Below are 6542 nucleotides of genomic sequence, written 5' to 3' on the forward strand. Positions count from 1 at the left end.
CTAGTTTCACACGAGCCCTTTGACGAGCGTCCTGTCAGAGGAATCATGTAAATGAAACCAGAGGAACAGAAACATCAGGACGGATTTAAACATGAATCTGCATGTTTCTGTCAGCGTTTTACTGGAACTGAACCGGCGGGAAAAACCCGCGTCGCCACGCCGGCTCATCAACTCCAAATCCTCACTCCCAAATCTCAACACACCCCAGTCCTACCATCATGGATGGATTCCCTGCCCCTGTCACAGAACCCAGACTATGGAAGGGAATAGGAACTATGAAATATCGACCAATGGAACTCCCTCCCCCAGAAATAAGACTTTCAGACGCCATGGTAACCTTCAAATCAAATAATAATAGTAATAATAATAATAATAATAATAATAATAATAATAATAATAATAATAATAATAATAATAATAATAATAAAACAACATGAATAATAATAACAATAATAGTAATAATAATAATAATAATAATAATAATAATAATAATAATAATTATAATCCTAGTTCCTACCCTTTTATAACTATGAATTTACATTATTGTATCGGTATTATTATATCTACACAATATCCTTATAAATATAGTCTATATAAATACTACGTAAACATTCCTATTAATACATAATTATCCATATAAGTGTATAGAAAATATAAATATTACATAAATATTATATCAATATATAGAAAATACAAATATATATATAAATATACACTATATAAACTACATAAATATACCTATAAATATACATATGCTACATACATAATAAATATATAACATATATTACATAATTATAACTATCCCTCTCAACATATAATATATACTACATAAATATCTAAACATATCTTAAGCATATAAAATACAATTAATACAAAAGCAAAGATACAGACAGCATAAACAAAGTGCATAATGCTTGATGTTGTTATTTTATGCTTTTATTCTTTGTAAGGGGACCTTGGGTGACTTGAAAGGATTATTATTATTATTATTATTATTATTATTATTATTATTATTATAAAAACGACGCCGACCAAACTACCAGAATATCCTGGGGTTCCCGGCACCGCTAACTGCTAACCGCTAACCGCTAAGAGCTGCCGGTTCCAGCAGAAGCTCCACCCTGCAACATTTAGCAGCTTAAAACACACAAGTTCCTCTTTTTCCTTTTCAGAATGCACATATTTTGCAAACGTTGACTTTCCACTCGCACGTTTGTGGACGAGGCGTTAAAACCCGGGTGTGAGTTCTTCTTCTGTTTCTGTCTAAACTGAAGTTTGCAGAATCGGTCAGGATGTGCAGAATCAGACGTTGTGTTTCTGTTTTCGTGCCTGATGTATCGACTTCTGCTGGTTAAAATAACTCTGGTGCCACTAAAGTCCATTAACTCGACTATTTTTCTGATGTTCTCGGGGTAAAGAGGGATTTATTTCTGCCGTCCATTAAAATGTGATTGATTGTCCCGCTTGTCTCACTGAATACGGATCAATGCAGCTGATCCCAGCCAGGATTAATGTGGTGGAACCAAACCCTAACCCCCTAAACCCCCCTAACCCTAACCTAATCTAAACCTAACCCTAAACCTAACCCCCCTAACCCTAACCCTAACCCTAATCCAAACCTAACCCTAAACCTTAACTAGCCCTAAACCTAACCCCTTTAAACCTAATCCAAACCTAACCCTGAATACCGACCCATGCTGCTGATCCCCGCCAAGATTAATGTGGTGGAACTTAACCATAACCCCCATAACCCCCCTAACCCTAACCTAACCATAACCTAGCCCTAACCCTAACCTAATCTAATCCTAACCCTCATCTAACCCTAATCCAAACCTAACCCTGAATACGGATCCATGCAGCTGATCCCAGCCAGGATTAATGTTGAGTCAAACCCTAACCCCTTAAACCTCCCCTAACCCTAACCTAATCTAATCCTAAACCTAACCCTAACCCTAACCTCCCCTAACCCTAACCTAATCTAATCCTAACCCTAACCCCCCTAACCCTAACCCTAACCCTAACCGCTGACCCGTCCCAGTTTAATTTGGTTAGAACCAGCACCGCTGACCCGTCCCAGGTACCAGAACCAGCCCAGCATTCGTGTTGTGAACTCGCGTCAGACAAAGTTCACTTTTGCCCAACAGGAAGTGATGGATGGAAACTTGAAGTGTTTCTCTGTGAAAACACGTCTTGCTTCCTTTTTTGTGAAAAAAGAAACTCTTCTATAATAAGTCTCACTTTAGTTTGAACTCCAGCTGTTCTGCAGCTTCTGGAAGTCGGACCAGATTCCCAGGTTCTGCTCCGGGTTCGGACCACCGGGTCGTCTTCCTCCCTAACGAGTTTATCTCTGCTACCGCTGGCTGGAGGAAACACTTTGACTACATTTCCAGCATCAATAAACCTTTTAAAACCAGAATATTATCAATAACCCGGTTACACGGCCATGTAAACACCAATAACTCCTTTGAATAACCAGAATTTGCTCATATTCAGGTTTTTAAAAACCCCAATATGACCCCTGGGTTACTCCTTTACTAACTTAATATTTAATCATGTTTAGCCTAATGGGATTTCCCCGTCAGAAGAAACAGGAATCTGTTTTTTGTTCTTTTATCAAGGAATCCTGGTCTTTTGAGTCCAGGAAGTTCTTCTAAACACGGAGAAACACAAGACCAGGAGGAGACTAATCACTTCATAAATGTAATGAAGGATATGAACATTTCTGCATTTGTAGACGGTAGAAAGTACCGGGATAGAAGATTTACAAGAAGGTGAGAGAAAAGTTGAAGCAGCATTTGTTTTGGATTTGGATCCAGGAAGAAGAAGCAGAAATGACGGGAATTGTGTCATGATGTTCTCCGTGCGTCGCTGGTTTGATCCAGATATCCTGAATGATTAATCACCATGTAAACAGAATATTCCCAATGTTTCAGTAACTGGAATATTAGCAATAACCCGAACTTTGACTGATGTAAACGTAGTCACTGAGGGAACGGTGACCTCTTTACTGTGCTTGTATCTGCAGGAAGTGAATTAAAGTCGTCCATGACATGGTTTTTATAAACGGAAGCCGCTCTACGTTCCTGAAGTCGAGGAAAACTGCTGACATGAGTTTACAGAGTTTACAGCCTCACAAGATGTGAATCTGTTGCAGTTTATGTAACAACTATATAATCTTTAGCAGCATCTCTGTCATTTTCCTGTCCTTCTCTCTCCTTCCTCTTTACTGCACAGCTGCAGACGTTTAATGGTGTCACATTCTGACGTACTTTAGTTCAACATAAACCCAGTCGTGATCAGCAGCTCATCAATCTTCTGATCCGTCATGACAATAATCAATGTGGGTCAATACGAGCCCTAAAGATAGTTGGATGATACGATAACGATTCAATACTGTGGTGATATGTGGCCACGATAACCATAATATCACCATATCTACCATATTCCATATATTGTAAGAAACTTCATCAACGACATATCACGATATCATGTGACTGAAAAAGAAATAATACCCATAAAAAGGAAAACGTCTGTAGTTCTGCATTTATTCAATCCTACAATCCTACAATGTACAAAGAAAGAGCATTAGTATATTTCCTCACTGCTGCTAGCCTGGTAAATGTAAACTCTGAACAGCTGGAATAATTAAAGTGAACAATAGTGCGGTGACAACCCCGTAAATCCATTATGTGTTGTAATAAAATATCCATATTTGACGTCAGTTTATTGATTATTTATTGCTACAGAGAGCGCAACAATATATTGCATTATTGATTTTTTTCCCCACCACTAATTAAGACCAAACATCTTCACTTTGGTCTCATCTGTCCAGAGGACCTGGTTCCAGAATCTGCTGGTGGTTCCACCAATGTTCCACCAATGTTCCACCAATGTTCCACTAATGTTCCACTAATGTTCCACTAATGTTCCACCAATGTTCCACCAACGTTCCACCAATGTTCCACCAATGTTCCACCAATGTTCCACTAATGTTCCACCAATGTTCCACCAACGTTCCACCAATGTTCCACCAAAGTTCCACTAAAGTTCCACCAACGTTCCACCAATGTTCCACCAATGTTCCACTAATGTTCCACCAACGTTCCACCAACGTTCCACCAAAGTTCCACTAATGTTCCACCAATGTTCCACCAATGTTCCACCAACGTTCCACTAATGTTCCACTAATGTTCCACTAATGTTCCACCAATGTTCCACCAACGTTCCACCAATGTTCCACCAATGTTCCACCAATGTTCCACTAATGTTCCACCAACGTTCCACCAACGTTCCACCAATGTTCCACCAATGTTCCACTAACGTTCCACCAACGTTCCACTAATGTTTCACTAATGTTCCACTAATGCTCCACTAACGTTCCACTAATGTTCCACTAAAGTTCCACCAACGTTCCACCAACGTTCCACCAATGTTCCACCAACGTTCCACTAAAGTTCCACCAACGTTCCACCAAAGTTCCACCAACGTTCCACCAATGTTCCACCAACGTTCCACTAAAGTTCCACCAACGTTCCACCAAAGTTCCACCAAAGTTCCACTAATGTTCCACCAACGTTCCACCAATGTTCCACCAATGTTCCACTAACGTTCCACCAACGTTCCACTAATGTTCCACTAATGTTCCACTAATGCTCCACCAAAGTTCCACTAATGTTCCACCAATGTTCCACCAATGTTCCACTAATGTTCCACTAATGTTCCACTAATGTTCCACTAATGTTCCACCAACGTTCCACTAATGTTCCACTAATGTTCCACTAATGCTCCACCAAAGTTCCACTAATGTTCCACCAATGTTCCACCAATGTTCCACTAATGTTCCACTAATGTTCCACTAATGTTCCACTAATGTTCCACCAACGTTCCACCAATGTTCCACCAATGTTCCACCAACGTTCTACCAACGTTCCACCAATGTTCCACCAATGTTCCACTAACGTTCCACCAACGTTCCACTAATGTTCCACTAATGTTCCACTAATGTTCCACTAATGTTCCACCAACGTTCCACCAATGTTCCACCAATGTTCCACCAACGTTCTACCAACGTTCCACCAATGTTCCACCAATGTTCCACTAACGTTCCACCAACGTTCCACTAACGTTCCACTAATGTTCCACTAATGCTCCACTAACGTTCCACTAATGTTCCACTAAAGTTCCACCAACGTTCCACCAACGTTCCACCAATGTTCCACCAACGTTCCACTAAAGTTCCACCAACGTTCCACCAAAGTTCCACCAACGTTCCACTAATGTTCCACCAACATTCCACTAATGTTCCACCAAAGTTCCACTAATGTTCCACCAATGTTCCACCAATGTTCCACCAATGTTCCACCAACGTTCCACCAATGTTCCACCAACGTTCCACCAACGTTCCACCAATGTTCCACCAACGTTCCACCAACGTTCCACCAACGTTCCACCAACGTTCCACCAACGTTCCACCAATGTTCCACCAACGTTCCACTAACGTTCCACTAATGTTCCACTAATGTTCCACCAACGTTCCACCAACATTCCACCAACGTTCCACCAACGTTCCACCAATGTTCCACCAACGTTCCACCAACGTTCCACCAACGTTACACCAACGTTACACTAATGTTCCACCAACGTTCCACAAAAATTCCACCAATGTTCCACCAAAGTTCCACCAATGTTCCACCAACGTGCCACCAACGTTCCACCAAAGTTCCACCAACATTCCACCAATGTTCCACCAACGTTCCACCAAAGTTCCACCAACATTCCACCAATGTTCCACCAACGTTCCACTAATGTTCCACTAATGTTCCACCAATGTTCCACCAATGTTCCACTAATGTTCCACTAATGTTCCACCAATGTTCCACCAACGTTCCACTAATGTTCCACCAAAGTTCCACCAAAGTTCCACCAACATTCCACTAATGTTCCACCAACGTCCCACCAACGTTCCACTAATGTTCCACCAACGTCCCACCAACGTTCCACTAATGTTCCACCAACGTTCCAGCAAGATGCACCAAAATACAAGCAATTTTCCTGTAACGTTCCACCAATGTTCCACCAATGTTCCACCAACGTTCCACCAACGTTCCACCAACGTTCCACCAACGTTCCACCAATGTTCCACTAACGTTCCACTAACGTTCCACTAATGTTCCACTAATGTTCCACCAACGTTCCACCAACATTCCACCAACGTTCCACCAACGTTCCACCAACATTCCACCAACGTTCCACCAACGTTCCACCAATGTTCCACCAAAGTTCCACCAATGTTCCACCAACGTGCCACCAACGTTCCACCAAAGTTCCACCAACATTCCACCAATGTTCCACCAACGTTCCACCAAAGTTCCACCAACATTCCACCAATGTTCCACCAACGTTCCACTAATGTTCCACTAATGTTCCACCAATGTTCCACCAATGTTCCACTAATGTTCCACTAATGTTCCACCAATGTTCCACCAACGTTCGACTAATGTTCCACCAAAGTTCCACCAAAGTTCCACCAACGTTCCACTAAT

At 41.3% G+C, this 6542-nt stretch overlaps 1 protein-coding gene across 1 annotated transcript in view; it reads right to left on the reverse strand.

Moving 5' to 3' along the window:
• Positions 1-6542, reverse strand: part of LOC133457541 (protein NLRC3-like) — a 549537-nt gene that overhangs the window by 399874 nt on the left and 143121 nt on the right. The gene's annotated exons all lie outside the window — the stretch shown is intronic.

Source organism: Cololabis saira, chromosome 12, assembly GCF_033807715.1.
Source record: "Cololabis saira isolate AMF1-May2022 chromosome 12, fColSai1.1, whole genome shotgun sequence".
In the NCBI taxonomy this organism is placed as follows: Eukaryota; Metazoa; Chordata; class Actinopteri; order Beloniformes; family Belonidae; genus Cololabis; species Cololabis saira.